Below are 17578 nucleotides of genomic sequence, written 5' to 3' on the forward strand. Positions count from 1 at the left end.
GCGTTATGCTACATTTCTGAATACAAATTTAAATGAGTTTTTAATCTTAAATACGATTAAGGTATGCTTTGGTGAGATTCACCCATGCGGTAAGGATTAACTGGTAAAGATGTTACAATTTTAAAGGTATATTACAGCAAGTACAGTAATGTACACTGTACATTACCCTAATTATATTACATACAGCGTACAAATGATTTCTTACTACAGAACAGAGCCGTTTAACGTTAAACAACAGGCAAACATGTGGACGTGGTCACTGGCTTACCCACAAGCCCATTCTCAATTCCCATAATCCTGTTTCAATTCTCTATGCAAACAAGCCAAAACATTCAGGCTATCATTCACATAATAATAAGCATAAAATAGTGTTGTTCTCGTGACTTATTTTTACATAATCATAATTAATAGCAAAACAGAATGAAGGAAATGAAAAACTAAACAAGACTGAAGTGAATACACACACAGTCGCATACTATACACCCCCTTACATACCTGAAAGACTTTTTTTGCAAGTTGACCACTTTGTTTAGTCACTATAATGCTAAACACGTAAGAGCGTTACAATGAATTGCATGTTCTTGATGACATCTTGAGGTTTCTTATCTTACAGTTTGAACTTTTCACTCATGCGCTTAATCCACTTACTGCGACACAATGGGACGAGGCCTGATCAAACACAAACCACTGATAGGCGCGCGCACACAAACACACATCTCATGATCTGTTCAAAAATACCTTAACATATCACGCCGCTTGTTGGGTGATGATGTCTCATCACTTTCTTTTAATGACATCTATGTGTACTCAACACATGAACAATTCAACAGAAACCTTCGCCATTGACTGGAAAAATATGGGAACCTCTCTGATAACAGTAACATGCACCGATCTGGGCCCACCCCAACAGCAAACATTGAGTGGAAGGCTAAAGAAATGGAGTCCAAAGACCAACAACCAACCCTTTGCACAGTATGCACACTTAAATAGTCATTTCTAAGTCAATTTGGACAAGCGCGTGTGCTAATTAAATAAATATGTATTTAAATGTACTTACATTTACATACTCAACTTCTCATTCATGCATAAATGCTGTTAGCCATAACACAAAGTCTGTTTTCGTTTAATGCATACTTTGTGTGATTTTAAGAATATGACAAAAAATTGCATTTTCTTTCTCTTAAAGTTGCCCCGAAGGTCATATAAGGTCATTACAGCATTGCCACTCAACGAAATCGTATTCCTTAAGAATTAATAACAAACCAGTCTCTAAATAAAGTAGCAACATGAATTATTTAAGTAAAGTCTAAAGTTTTCACAAACAGAAAACGCATACTATAGAAAGCCAGCGATCACATGACAAAATGACATGTGTTACCTGCTTCTTCAGGTGAATGTGTGTCCGAGAGGCACTATAGCCGGTGTGTGTACTGTGATGCTGTTTCACTCACAAACACACTCTCTCTCTCTCTCTCTCTCTCTCTGTCTCTCTCTCTGTCTCTGAAGATGTCTGCTGTCAACGGTTGCCCTCTTTCTTTCAGTCCCTTACAGACACACATACACAGCTGGCAGTCGAGACTCGAATGTGTGATTGAAGGTGCAATAGGTACAGGACTGTTTACTCTGCCTGAGGGGCGGGGCTGAGCAAAGATGCCTCCTCCTACACCGTTCTCTCTCTCCTTTTCCTCGTCACACCCAAGAACTTCTCCCCTGCTTTTCTGGGAGCCACCGAGACGTCTGCGCGGGTGGGTGACTTTGTGTAGTGGCCTGTGAGTGAGATTGTTCATTGACTGAGGAAAAGTTCATCACAGATGGCAACTGACAGAAAACTATTCAGGCAGAACCGAGATCAATTTCCTGAATTCCTGCGTTTAAAGTAAAGTTTTTGAAGTTTGACTGCGCATTCAGTCTAGAAAACGTGTTCGAAATCTTCTCATTCCAGTTTCTAAGAAACAGGTACTTACATGTTACGCTGTGTTTTATGTTGCTTTAGTTACATAGATAAGGTGGAAATCATTAATTCATGGGTGTGTGTTCGTCCGTGCGCCTGAGTGTGTTCGCATGTCGCAAGATCTATTTATAACCAACGGTAGCGTATAAATTGAGAATGTAAGAAAAACTATTGTCCAGCTCACGCATGGGCTGAAATGAAAGCGCAAGAATGCAGATACAATAGAGACGCAGTTATCATTCAACAACACCTTCTTGCACCTCCTAAAACACAGACGTATGAACAAACTCACACGTCACACAAACGTGTAGGTTTAAGGTTTAACTTGATAAGTCAAACAGTAATGCAGTGCGACATACTGTACTGAACATCACCTAAAACTATTTTAAACATTTTCTAATTCTTGTATAATTATTAATGCCGTTTTCGACCTGATATTAACAAAGCGACTACATGGAGCATTTGTACAGGGCTCAACAATGAGTAGTTGGGTTTTTATTTAATAATTGAAAACCTCAGATGCAGTGTGTCTTACATGTTTTCTTGTAAATTAGCATTTTCATCACTTTATTAAAAAAAAATTGCAACTTTTTCAGCTCCCCTAGCGTAAAACATTTGATTTTGCCGTTTTGGAGTCCATTCGGCTGATCTCCGGGTCTGGCGCTAGGACTTTTAGCATAGCTTAGCATAATGTATTGAATCAGATTAGACCATTAGCATCGCGCTCAAAAATAACCTATTTAAAACTTGACTCTTCTGTAGTTACATTGTGTACTAAGAACGACGGAAAATTAAAAGTTGCAATTTTTTAGGCTGATATGGCTAGGAACTATATTCTCATTCTGGCGTAGTAATCAAGGACTTTGCTGCCGTACCATGGCTGCAGGAGGTGCAATGATAATACACAGTGCCTGAAAATAGTCCCCTGCTATTGAAAGTTTCCAAGGGGACTATTTTCCGGCGCTGCGTAATATCATTGTTTTAATTTTCTGTCGGTCTTAGTACACAATGTAACTACGGAACAGTCAAGTTTTAAATAGGAAAAATATCGAAACTCTTTGGTTATTTTTGTGCGCAATGCTAATGGTCAAATCAGATTCAATTGATTATGCTAAGCTATGCTAAAAGTGGTACCGCCAGACCCGGAGATCAGCTGAATGGATTCTAAAACTGTAAAAATCAAATGTTTAATACAACAGATCTTTAGGGGAGTGTCCCTTTAATATCTCCTTATCAGATATTATACCACAGGGCAGTTGAATGATTTATTCTGATCGGTTAAAAATTTTTCCAGATGTTTGCATTATTTTTCGATAAACGCACATCTAACCTGTCAAATGTCTTGAACCAGAGCAATGCCTGTGGTAACAGTGGTATAAGCGGAATAATTGCCTCCGGTACTTTGAATTATTTGAAAATAATGCACACCTGCTGTGTAACAGCACGATGCGAAGCGACATTACCACCTTGGGTGTGCATTATTTTAGAATAATTTAATAGCCCATCATCAATTATTTCTTACTTAAAGGGACATTCAACTTTTTTTTAAATATGCTCATTTTCCAGCACTTGATTTTTATCGTTTTGGAATCCATACAGCTGATCTAGGTGTCTGGCGCTAGCATTTTTAGCATAGCTTAGTACAATCCATTTAATCTGATTAGACCATTAGCATCGCGCAAAAAACCCCAAAGAGTTTCGATATATTTTATTTAAAACTTGACTCTTCTGTAGTTACATTGTGTACTAAGATTGACGGAAAAATAAAAGCTGCAAATTTTTAGGCAGATATGGCTAGGAACCTCTTAAACTGGCGTAATAATCAAGGACTTTGCTGATAAAACATGGCTGCAGCAGGCATAGTAATATTGCACACTGCCCGAAAATAGTCCCCTGCTATTGAAAATAACCAAGGGGACTATTTTCGGGCAGTGCGTAATATCACTACGCCTGCTGCAGCCATGTTACATCAGCAAAGTCACTGATATCGAAACACTTTGGTTATTTTTTAGCACGATGCTTATAGTCTAATCAGATTCAATGGATTGTGCTAAGCTATGCTAAAAGTGCTAGTGCCAGACTCGGAGATCAGCTGAATGGATTCCAATCCGTTTAACTCTGGAGGGGCTGGAAAATGAGCATATTTTCAAAAAAAAAAAAAAATGGAATGTCCCTTTAAATGTGTTCTGAGTTTGTCACACCATAGAAAAATGTGTTATTATCACCCAAACAAATTGTGAATGATGGAAAAAATGGCATGTACATAAACTAAGTTATCAAAATCTTGGAAAAATAAGTTCATTCTGTGCTGCGGTGGGGCTGTGTCTGCTGTCGGTGCTAAAACCATGCTCACTCGCGGGAAAGCTGCGTTCTAACTTAACTTTCAAATACTTTTTTTTTTTAAATAAAAGTTCCTGTGTCACATTTAAATGTGCTCATTAAAATGTTACTCATAAAGAAATAAACAGTATTTTTGTAAAATCAGTAGCTTAATGCCATTTTATATTAAATGACTCGTATAGGACAGACATGCTGATTTCTGTTATCCCCTCTGTTATTTGACACTTTTATTATGCAGAATATATTGCGGTAATCTGTAATAAAAATTACATTGCTAAAGATCTGAAAGGCATGTTAAATTTCAAAAACATTTCCTTCTAGAGACTCATTAAAGAAACAATATTTGTCAGGTTTGTCCACTAGTATATAACTTATATGTCGTACTATGGTGGTTATTTTGTGTTTCACATTCAGCTAAACCTACAGCATACCATTGGGGGCATTCAAAAAACAGGAAATGGTGGTGCACTTAAGGGCCAAAAAATTTCTTTTGTAGGTGGTTGGTTGATCACAAGAATCCTTAAGAGCCATACAGAACAACCCCCCCCATACACACATTCGTTTTTTTATTAAAGTGAGGACCTTCCATTGAGTTCTATTGTTTTTCTGTCAATAATATTATCTATTCCTTAAACTTAACCCTTTCATTAGTTTATGTAAGGTGTTTATCACAGCAGACAGGCTCAAAATGACAGCGCATACGCACAATCTATGCTAAGGCACTCCAAAAGTTTCTCCAGTGCATCTTTAAAAAACTTCCTGGAGACTTTGTTCTCTTCAAACCCAACCTTGAGATGCCGAGAAGCACCACAAGTGATTATCTACTGATCATTGGGGACGTCATAAAGTCTGAGTGCACAATGCATTGTGGGTAGGCCATAAAGAAGGGTAAGGCTGTGTAGAGTAAACATGTCTTGAGAGGGTGCAAAGTCTGCTTATAGCCTTATCAACACCCATTATAAACATCTTACAGCTATATAAAAAAAAACCTTTACGGATTTTAGACCTTTTACCTTCTGGCTGTGAAATCAGTAATTTGTCATGGAAAAAGAGGGACAAAGTTGGATGTACATAAATGAAAATTATTAACTCTGCAGCCTAAGGGGGCAGGCGATGGAAGATTTTTGTGTTTGTTTGTGGGTGTGAATGGAGGGGAGTAAAAAGAGTGTGAGTGCGTTTTAGTTTTGCACACATTGCGTCACGCTGTCGGTAAGTAACTGGAAAATCAGGTTTGGCTCTAACTTTAACACTGTATGGGACATGAATAGACTGCAGACACGTCATGCAAACAGACATGCGCAACACATATCCGACTGTCGCACCACCAGCTTCAACTTTGTACTGCAACATCTGACCTACAGTAAATCCTCTGAGTCAAGGTCATATGATGGTGACTATGTGTCGGTGGGTCAACGGCTCAAGTGCTTTAAATATCTCCAGACACAAAAGAGCCCTCTAGTGTTCACCATTCACAAGTCAAAAATTGACCTGAAGGTTCTTCTTTTAATTTGTTTATGAGCAACATACCACATTAATGTTACCGTTTTCTAAGCAGGAACAATGAGAGGAGTTTGTCTGTCTGGACTAAAAGTGAGATTGCTGTACAATGTTAACCAATCTGGTCATATTTGATATAACATTTTTTGGCTTATATATTTCAGTTTAGATGCCATCGACATGCTACTGCACTGCTAAATGTTAAATAAATACACTTTTTGGAGGTATATCTATTTCAAAAAGTCTCTTTTTACTGGACCAAAAGTATTTATCCAATCGAATAATAACCAAATGCAACCCAATAGCAGTTATGGTTATAGCTATGTCAGGGTTCCCACTGGTCCTTGAAATCCTTGAAAGTTTGTGAATCTGGGGGAAAAAATTCAAGGCCCTGGGAAGTTTTTGATAGATACAGGTCATTGAAAGTTTTTTCTGGAAAAAAATCCATATTATTCCCTGTGTAGTGTAGGATAATATCATAAAAATTCTAGACTTTTTAAGCACACGTGTAAATGTTTATATCTTCTGTATGCGAATGTTGATTCATACCAAAATGATTTTTTGCCTAGTTGTGTTTGAAAAATGAAAACATCTTTGTTACGTAAGTAACTGTTGTTCCCTGAGAAGGGAACGAGGCGCTGCGTCTCCCTTGCCATACTTCCTGCGTCCTTTAATGCCGTCTTTGGCAATATTTCAGATAGCGATATACTTCCTGGCTCCCGCGTCACCCTGTCTTTATCGTTAAGCCTCACCATTGGTTGAAATACATTCAGACGCCTTGCAGGCGTCTCCAAAGTGTTACCGCAGTGACGCAGCGTGACTTCCCTCGAAAGGGACTGTAACAATGTATCCTTAAAGGTAACACAATGTAACCTTGCTCTCACTTAAAATGTGTCCCCACTTTTAGTCCTTGAATTTGAGGGTATTGGACCTGGAAAGTCCTTAAAAAGGTCCTTGAATTTGAAGTTAACTAAGGTGTGGGAACCCTGTATGATGTAACTCCTAATGGCTATTTAAAATAAAATAGGTCTAGAACTTACATTCATACTTTATGTATAAAAATGTTTTACTAAAAAGTTACTATTTGCTATGCAAATAAAATGAAAGGGGTTAAGGACCAATGAGATTTCATTAATCACTTTATCTTGCTTCTATTAAGGCTTTTACACAAAAAGCGATTAAATCACTAAATTAAAGCCGAACTGTAAGTTTCCAGATAACATTCATGCTCGATTACAGTATCCACCTGTATCAGTCTCTAAATCACGTTAGTTTCAATGTGTCATTGTCAGTTAATTTGCATAAAGTTATCTTTCATGTGACCTCAAATCAACTACTCTCACCGAAATAAAAGATTTCCTGCTAAATAAAATGGCTTTTAGTATGAGCGACCCCCTATAACTTCAGGTTACTTTTATTTCACACTGGTTAACAAACATTCCTAGCTGAGGGACGAGATGTACTCACATTGTTTCTGTATCTGGGAACATTTGGCTGTAAATGTATTCAGTATCAATGTGGGGATAAGATGTTTTAATCGGTTACATTTAAAAGACTCACTCCAAACACACTCACACATACCCACACTATTATTCGATGTGAAAATCTGAGCTGATGATCTAATTGGTTTGTAAATACTATTGCCATACTATATATGTTCTGTTTGTTCGGTTCAATGGACAGGGCCTATTATTAGTCAATACAACAAAGAACAGAATAGCAAACAGAAGAAAAGGGACAGAAAGAAGTGTAATGAAGCGGCATAAACGCATTAGTAAGTGTGTGAGAGAGAGAAATTAAGCAACTTGATTCAGACATGCAGAACTTGTGTCACTAAGGAGATCGCAGTGTGTGCCACACCGTGGGATATCCCAAATTAAGTCTTTGGTCTTAAAGAGCTCCGCCTCTTTTGAAGTCACTATTAATCAAACGACCTAGAGGAGAACCAGGCACAACACACACATATACACACAAACGTAGCTCTTATAGGCTGTCTATTAAGATAGACAGTGGAAGAATGCATTCATTGTGATGTGCAGGTATTTGGTGTGTTAGAGAGAGAGAGAGAGAGATGGGAAGAAAAGCAGAAGGGAGAGAGAGGAGATCCTGTTTCACACACACACACTTGTCCAGATGTCTGTCAGGGTTAAAGTCATGCTGAGCAGGTCACATGATCAGTCATATGACTTTAAGAACACAGAAAGAGAGGTGAGGTGACCTGTCATGGTCTCTTTCTCTTTCTTTCTTTCTTTCTTTCTTTCTCTCTCTCTCTCTCTCTCTCTATCAAGTTTGATCAAGGCTCTAGGACATACCAGATTTTTTAAGATATTGTTAATCATTAAATCACTGGATGTGATTTTACAGTTGTTTTATTCAGTTGTAAAGTCAATTTCATCTTCAACAACAATTATGACATACAAATGCAATTTGACTTGCTTATTAATTAGCTCAATAACAGAAAGGGTTCGATTTATTATGTACACCCCTTTTGAATTTTAAAACAAGCTTTATGTGTATTTGTATGTGTGTATCACAAAGAGGAAATAAAACTACTGAGTCACTAAAGAATACTGAATTAAAAAATCTCCCCCAAACTAGTTTAAAATCCTATACAGTTTACAGTTTGTGTGGATTTTTGACAATTCATTTTGGGGGTGAAACTATCGAAAGTAAAGTCTATACACATCCTACCGGTAATCACACACATGCCTGAATATGCAGCATTCTGAGAATCAGATAAGCATCTGAATGGAGAGAGAGAAAGAACTGGTTCAGCTCAGAGCCACAACCAATCAAATTTCAGCATTGGGTCTCCAGAGGTCTGTCACCAAATAAACATACATAGTCATTTAACAGATGCAGTATTTGGAGTAACAACACTGATCCCTGTAGTCACACACACACAAACAGGCCGCATATCTCTTTGTCCTTTTACTTTACTTGGGTACCTTATCATCATTCTGACTTGTTATAACATCTTCCAAACTGCTTTCCAACATGTTGACTTTTAGGACAACTGATCTTTTCCACCTCTACATCCATATAAATATATGAACACAGAAAGATATATATATTTTGTATATCGCATACAAAATAAAAGTGATTTTTTATATATGTGTGTGTACTGTGTGTAATTATTATATATATTTAACCACACACATACATATATTCATTTCAGAAATGTTGTATTTATACATATATTTTTTAAATTTATATATCATATAGAATATATAAAAATTAGGGCTGGGAAAAGATTAATCGCAATTAATTGCATACAAAATAAAAGTTATTTTTTTGCATAATATATGTATGTGTACTGTGTGTAATTATTGTGTATATTTAACCACACAAACATACATATATTCATTTTAGAAATTTTGCATTCATATATATATATTTTAAAATTTATATATATATATATATATATATATATATATATATATATATATATATATATATATATTTATTTATTTATTTATTTATTTATATATTATATAGAATATATAAAAATATATATATATATATATATATATATATATATATATACACACACATGTAAATGTTTCTTACATGAATGTGTGTGTATTTATCTATATATGCATAATAATTACACACAGCACACATTCATATATTATGCAAAAAATCACTTTTATTTTGTATGCGATTAATCGCGATTAATCTTTGCCAGCACTTTTCATTTATACCACAGGGCTGTTGAATGCTTTATTCTGATTGGTTGAGAAATGTTCCATGGGTATGCATTATTTTTCGATTAACGAACACCTGACCTGTCAAATGTCTTAAAATAACCACCAGAGCATTATTTCAGAATAATTCAACAGCCCTTCATCAATTATTCCTTACGTATTCATTTTTTATATAAAAATAGTTTTATTATTTTATACAATAAAACACTAACCCTAACCTAGGCATTGAACCGAAAAGTTTTTAAATTTACATTTGTAGGGCTTTTATATACTTTCATTTTTACTTATTTAATATTTATAAATCAATTGAACATTTTAGGACATTCTCTAAAACTTGTTTCTTTTAAAATTTTGCAATCTTGTCCCCAAAGTTAAGCTGCATACAGGCACTGAAGCTATTCATTTACATATCAGTAAACAATTTCCGTATATTATAAGCTAAAAATTATAGTTCTTGTAAAAACAATGAATTTTTATGAAACACTGATTAATCTTGAATGTTAACCTTAAAGCTGAATGTATGTCTCATTCGTTTCTACTGTGCCTTTTTTACTTTCAAGTTAACTTCCCACAACTCCCCAACACACACTTCACTCAACATGCTTGAAAGAGACACAATCGGCAAACCTTGTAAATGATTGTATTCCTCCGAGTAACCTTTCCTATCTCTTTTCATTCTTTTTTCTCTTAGATTGAGCCATCTCTCTGTGTCAGAAACCTGATTCTCTTACACACACTAAATTATAGCACACCCCCTGTGCGCAGTTACACAACACACATACACACGCACAAAAGACCCGCAGAGCAACTTTTAGCACAGTTTTCGCAACACAACGACATTCTAACCGTAAATCTGTGTGATAAAAAGAGAAAGAGAGAAAGATAAGAAGCGGGTGTGAGAGATGTCAATTCAACTCAACGAAAATAAATAAGGTCAGAGGGGAAAACGTGATCGCTGGACCATCTGTGAGAAGATGGACAAGAAAGTTGAAGAAGACGAAAAACGGACAAAACACGAAATATGGAAGAGATCCAAAATCTTACCTGCAGTGTTTAGTAGCTGTCAAGGAGAATCTATAGGCACAGTTGATCAGTCACATTCATCCCTGTTTCTCTCTGTTTCAACTCTTTATCGTGTCTTTATCAACTCTTTATCGAGTTTGACAGTCCAGAGTGATACCAAAGCTCTTCAAGTTTCTCTTTTTTTCTTTTGGTTTCTGTCTCCAAACTGTTTCACTTCTCCGTCACTGTGGTTGTTCTTCTACTGCTTCTTCAATCCTTCACTGGTAAAGAGGAGGAGGGAGGGAAAGTGAGGGAGACCGGGTGGAGAGAGAGAGAGAGAAAGAGAGTAATTAGTGCTAGTCTCAGTACCTGCCTCTCACTGACATAATCTTCGCATTCCTCTGTTGTGGGGAGAAGAAAATGTACCGGCTTACAGTCAAATTGTTTTGAATGAATAAATAATGACACAATTATTATTAATAATTAGTAATTCAGTATGACACAGGTATATGATCTTAGAAATACAAAGTCTGAAGCCTTCAGATACTGATAAAGTGTATTTGTGTTAGCTTACCTACAGCAGTTAGTACCTGGAAATGTTTGGTCTTACGTCTTTCTCACCGGGCTGGTCCGAGCAACCTGTTCCTTTCTCTGTGTGTATTTGTGTGTGTTTCAGAAACTCACCAAACCAGAATGCTTCCAGGCTCTCGGATTGGAAACGCTATCCTCCCTCAACCTGGAGACTGGCCAGAGCAGCATTCCACACAAACCCGAACACACACACACCTTACGTACGTACATCAGTGCTCACCATGCCATTATGTTTCTCTGATTTACTTAGTAAAGCTTAAACGCTTAATAATAAATGTTGGATAAACATACTGTAGACGTCTGGGTCTGAATAATACTGAAAAATGACTTGGCCCTCAAATCACCATTTCATATATTTTTTGTATGATTCATCTGTATGTGTATCATTTTATTTTTGTAAAAGTTAGTAATTTTTGTAAAAATAAATAAATAAAAATAACCATTTCATCAGCTCACTGACCTCTAGCTTGTGAGCATGGGTGCATTTAAATTAATTAATTAAATTTATAATACGTTACTTAGCATTGTCGTTATACAGTACCGACAATCACTGTTTACATTTACATTACATAAAGTAATGTCATACAGTTGGCCCTTTCTACAAAACAGGTGCTTTCTGTGTAGTATTATTTTAAAGGTCCCATTCTTTCTGTGTTTTTGAAGCTTTGATTTAGTGATGCACCGAAGTATCGGCCACCGATATTTATCGGCCGATTTTTTATGAATTTGAAACCATCGGCATATCGGCAGTAGCACGAGACAGGCCGATACCGATTGTTTATTAATTAAGTGCATAAAGAAATCCATTTTATGTAAAAAATGAGTTAATGTTGTTAATAAAATAAATGTTGAATAGCAAAAACCACCTTTGAAGGTTGTCATGCTGTCTTATTATATTTGTTTTAATTTGTGCCTCTCTTATTATGTTGGTCAGTTGGATGTTAATTAGTTCCAATCCATGTTCTGTAAAAATAATTTGATGCAGAAATAAACTAGCTAATAGACCAACTGTATAGTATTGTATACAAGTGTTTGATATCGGTATCGGCATCCGTGAAAAAAGTTGTCTGTTTAAATCGGAATCGGTATCGGCCCCAAAGAAATCCTATCGGTGCATCCCTACTTTGATTGCGTTTTCAGTGTGCAATATAACATGTATTCATGTTTCACGTGTTAAAAAACACTGTATTTTTCACACAATTTACTTATCTGTATACCGCGGTTTTCATTGTCCTAAAAACGGGCTGATGTCTTTCTTGTTCTATGAAGTCCCTCCTTCAGAAATACGTATCGAGTTCTGATTGTGTAGTTTGTTTAGTGTGTTGTGATTCGATAGCAGCTTAGCTTGCCGTTAGTTTAGCTTGCGACTGATGTATTCATGTGGGCGGAGTTTAGTCAAAAACTGTTTTACTGACATCATTAAAGCAGGAAGTAGAGGGCTGTAGTCCAAACCGGCCATTTTCTGTAGGCTTTGAAAGGAGATTTCTGTTAAAGAAAATGTATCGCCTTGCAGTAAACTTTGAGCTTTATCATTTTACAGGTAATATTTATGCTATTATAGCAACATTACACAAAAATGGGATCAGAAAGAACGTGACCTGTAAAAAGTAAAAAAATACTTTTATAATGACTTGCTGATGTTACCTGTATGTAAGTCTGTGTTAATGCACCTTTTCTACACGCAATCTCTTTCTATTTTTTATATAAATTTTCATAAGGATGTCTTTTTTGTGTCTGTCCAACACAATCTTATGGCAATTCGTATGTATTTAACAAGGTGGCTATTTCGTATTAATTCGTACAACCAAATACGAAAGTTTTATACGCTTTGCTTTTGTGACGTTGGATTTAGGGGTAGGGTATAATTATTGTTTTTACTGAAAATCGTAAATTTTACAGTTCACTTCGTACAAATTCATATGAATTAGCCAAATACGTACAAATTCCAGTGAGATCATTTTTGTCTGTCCCCAACTTGACCCTGAACCAATAAGAGCGGGGCTAGTTGTCACACTACTTATTCCATCCATAGAATAATTTTTTAGACATTTCCACAATATTGCCCAGGAGATATAACTCCCAAAACACATGTCTTTTAGTGAATGTTAAACACTATGGGGCGGTTTCCCGGACAGGGATTAGATTAAGCCAGGACTAGACCTGAGTTTAATTGGGAAATATAACTAGTTTTAACAAACATGCCCTACTAAAAAGATTGCTTATGTGCATTTTGAGGCAAAACAAAGGGCACTGATGTATTTTAAGATATGTCAGTGCAAGTTGTTTTGAGTTTGGACAGCTCTTACATTTGTTTTAGTCTAGGACTAGTCTAAAGATTAAGCCATAACTAGGCCTTAGTTAAATTAGGATATTTAAGTCATTTTAAAAGCATAATTTATAAATAAACATTAATGGTGTGCATCTTTAGACACAACTCTCGCACTGATATATTTAAAGATATGACAGAGCAAGTTGTTTTCGGTCAGGACAACACTAACATTTAAGTTAGTCTGGGTTAGGCTTAGGCCCTGTCTGGGAAACCGCCCCTATAACAATTACCAAACACTATGTGGTTTCCCGGACACAGATTACCTTAACCCAGGACTAGGCCTTAGTTTAATTAGGAAATATAACTAGTCTTAACAAACATGCCTAACAAAAAACATCACTTGTGTGCATTTTGAGGCAATACAAAGGGCAGTGATGTATTTTAAGATATGTCAGTGCAAGTTGTTTTCAGTTTGGACAACTCTTACATTTATTTTAGTCTAGGACTAGTCTAATCCCTGTCTGTGAAACCACCCCCTAAAGGCTTAGTTTAAGCCAGGACTATGCCTTTATAAAAGCATCTTTTATAAACATGCATTAGAAAAAGACAATGGTGTGTATCTTTAGACACAAATCTATGGCACTGATTTATGTTAAATGGGACATTTCACAAGACTTTTTTAAGATTTAAAATAAGTCTTTGGTGTCCCCAGAGTATGTATGTGAAGTTTTAGCTCAAAATACCATATAGATAATTTATTATAACATGTTATAATTGCCACTTTGTAGGTGTGAGCAAAAACGTGTCGTTTCTGGGTGTGTCCTTTAAAATGCAAATGAACTGATCTCTGCACTAAATAGCAGTGCCATGGTTGGATAGTGAAGATTAAGGGCGCACTCACATTATCCAAACCAAACCAAACCATGCCCCAGCGCGATTGTCACCCCTCCCTACTCCCCCAGGTGCACGCACTCACACTGTACGTTTTATCGATCCGAGTCCGGGTGCGCTTTCGTCATTAAAATGCGATTGTTTTGAAAAAAGCAGGAAGTAAAGCTCTCTCTTAACACTGGAACCCACCGTAATGATAAGTCTGTGTTTTTTATTCGGAGTCGTTTGGTGCGCGATTACAGACAGCCGTCTCACATGTCGTCATAATTCTTAGTTGATATGTCACGTGCGCAGCTTGGACAATAACAATACCCCGCTGCGCGCATCAAAAGGTTTTTACGGCGGCAGATGAAGGTGAGTGGTCGCGCAGCTGACGTCTTCACCTTTTGAATCGCGCTCAGGCGCGAATGCGCTCACACCACAGCCTTCCGCGCCTGAGCCCAAGTGAACCGCGCTCCGGCCCACCTCTGCAACCCGGCCGTGGCGCGATTAACCAATCCGCGCCCGGGCGCGGAACAGAGCGATCACACTTGTCAAACAAACCAGGCTTTGGGGGTCAAACGCGCCCGAGCGCGGTTTGGTTTGGATAGTGTGAGTGCGCCCTAAGGGGCTGTATTATCCCCTTCTAACATCACAAGGGGAGCCAAATTTGAATGACCTATTTTTTTCAAATGCTTGCAGAAAATGGTTTACCAAAACTAAGTTACTGGGCTGTTCTTTTTCACATTTTCTAGATTGATAGAAGCATTGGGGACCCAATTATAGCACTTAAACATGAAAAAGTCAGATTTTTTATGATATGTCTCCTTTAAGATGTTAAGAGGAAGCTCAAACATGCACTTTATTGTTGGACTAGGATAAATCCTGTCAGGGAAACTGTCCCTTAAACAATTATTAAAAACACTGGCTTAGCTAAAGCCAAGACTAGGCCTTAGTTAAATTAAGATGTTTAAACATCTTTTATAAACATGCCTTAGAAAAAGACGATACTGGGGTGGATCTTGAGACAAATCAATGGCACTGATATATGTTAAGATATGTCAGTGCAAGTTGTTTTCAAATGAAGGCAGCTCAGACATGCACTTTAATCTGGGACTAGGATAAATCCTGTCTGGGAAACCGCTCCTTAAACAATTATTAAACAGATTGGCCTGGTTTCACAGACAAGGCTTAGCTAAGGTCGGGACTAGGCCTTAGTTAAATCTTTTATAAACACGCCTTAGAAAAAGACGAAACTGGTGTGTATCTTGAGACAAATCAATGGCAATAGCATATTTTAAGATCTGTCATTACAAGTTATTTTCAGTTGAGACAACTCAAACATGTGTTTTTTAATTACCATTTTGATTACCAACAAATCATTGTTTGATTACCATTGAAGCATGTTGTAATGGAGCACAATTTTTGTAAAGTCAAATTAAATTGTAAAACTGTCAGCATTACCTTTCTAAAACTCTTTTTTTACTTTTATTAAAATCTGGAATACTAAGTCAGTGTATCGGATGGTCCTTACCTAAAAAATAAAAATCAATATTTTGTGTCCAGTGACTTACTTGTGACAAGTAACCATGTAATCAGGTGTATATCAAGTGTGGATATGAAACGCTTGGGATGCGGGCAATGGGTGGTCAAAATCGTAAGTGTTGTGTGATAAACACCCTGTCGAGGTTTTTTGTGATAACAATCAGTTCACTGCATACTAACCCCTACTTAGTTTAAAAGGGATTTAACACATTTTAAATACAATGTTTAAATAGTTATTTATTTTAATACCTATCTTCAAAAACTAGCAGTAGCCACATTTTTAACCAATATATGAAGAGATAAAAGGCAAAACCCTCTATGTACGTCTGACATGTTTTCTTGTAAATGAGCATTTTTATCAGACTTTTTATCAGGCCTGGATTACGTGGATTTGAAAGCAAAATTATTTGATGGCGTATAATACGTACCAAAGCATTTGGTTAATATCATTATCTAATTTTTGAAGGACCTTCGTTTAAGGGCTTTTGCATCTGAGCTCGTCATATTCAATTAATGAATAAGTTAAAAAATGTATTAAATTAATGTGTAATTTATTAACGTGCGCCATTGTCATCTTTATCCAAACCAGCAGTTTATCTAATAAAACAGTTACTGATTAGAATGGTCATAGAAATAATTGACTCTATCCTCAGACGTACACATTATAAATGAAACCAACCCCCATGTGTGAAATACAAGTCTCTGAGAAGGCTTGTCTCTATTCTAACACACAGAAAACGCCTTTCATACAATCGACGCATTCAACACACCTTCCTTTCTCTCAATACAGAGACAAAGCAGAGAGAAAACGAAGAGAGAGAGAGAGAGAGAGAGAGAGAGAGAGAAAGAGAGAGAGAGATCGGAAACACTTCCTCAATGCTTTAAATAACAAAGGCCTGCAGGTGAATTTCACATAGTCAAAAGCATCAGCAGTGTACAAAATTACATTCCTAAGAAATCTCTGGTTGCAGAGTCACTCTCTGCTGAAGTGACACAGCAAACGTGATGCAAATCAGACCGTTCACTGAGATTTCACATATCCCATATAGGACATTTAGTCCTATAAGGATATGTGAAATCTCAGTGACATAAATAGGAATAAATAATGACAGGTGGGAGAAAGAAGTAAAAAAAATAAATAGAGAACAGGGAATATATGATGGGGTCAGTATATAATAAACAGTATTTTGTTCTCTGTTACCTGGTGAATTTGACTGTTGATGTTAATCTGTTTATAGCCAATTACACTCTTGCCTGAAGAAGGAGAGTACAATCACACAACCGCTCCCACACACATAAACACATGCACATTCATCAACATTCAGCACCAAAACATACACACAATGGGTAATTTGCAGTCTCAAAACATACATACTGCACCCTCTCAAGCCAAAACACAAACACACAGACAGACCAAAACTGTTAGGGTTTAAAAATTTCCTAGCTTAGCAGTTTTGGGATTTAATGCTTGATTTTAGCATTAACTTTTTCCTAGATGTTTTTTTTTAATCCTTCAGAAGAATATGTTGATAATTTGTTTACTATTATTTAATGTTTAAAAAGATAAACAATAAATGTCTTAACCTCTTAACTGCCCCCCCCTTTCAAGTGCGGGGGTGAAAAGTTGATGTGCACCTTCAAATTAATATAACTCTGGTATTTTTTGGTCTAGAAGCCTATTCTTGGCCTTGTTTTCACTAAAGCATCTGGAGGTGAAATGTATTTTATAAATAAAAATAATGCATATAATGAATAAATAAAATTATAAAAATTTAAATGTTTCATGACAGTAAACGTAAAGCCAAG

General features: G+C 36.4%; 1 protein-coding gene across 6 annotated transcripts in view; it reads right to left on the minus strand.

The window, feature by feature from the left end:
• Positions 1-11216, minus strand: part of rbm47 (RNA binding motif protein 47) — a 32892-nt gene extending 21676 nt beyond the window's left edge. For 3 of the 6 annotated variants that reach the window (XM_055205577.2, XM_055205576.2, XM_055205570.2), the window contains exons 1-3: positions 11072-11200; positions 10540-10778; positions 1379-1767 (exon numbers count right to left, since the gene is read on the minus strand). The gene's annotated coding sequence lies outside the window, so the exon portion shown is untranslated. Of the gene's footprint in view, positions 1-738; positions 884-1378; positions 1768-10539; positions 10779-11071 lie in introns of those variants that run through there. The other 3 variants (XM_055205572.2, XM_055205571.2, XM_055205575.2) reach the window with 3 other exon arrangements.
• Between the last annotated feature and the right edge of the window lie 6362 nt (positions 11217-17578).

The sequence above is a fragment of the Misgurnus anguillicaudatus genome, chromosome 3 (genome assembly GCF_027580225.2).
Source record: "Misgurnus anguillicaudatus chromosome 3, ASM2758022v2, whole genome shotgun sequence".
Classification (NCBI taxonomy): domain Eukaryota; kingdom Metazoa; phylum Chordata; class Actinopteri; order Cypriniformes; family Cobitidae; genus Misgurnus; species Misgurnus anguillicaudatus.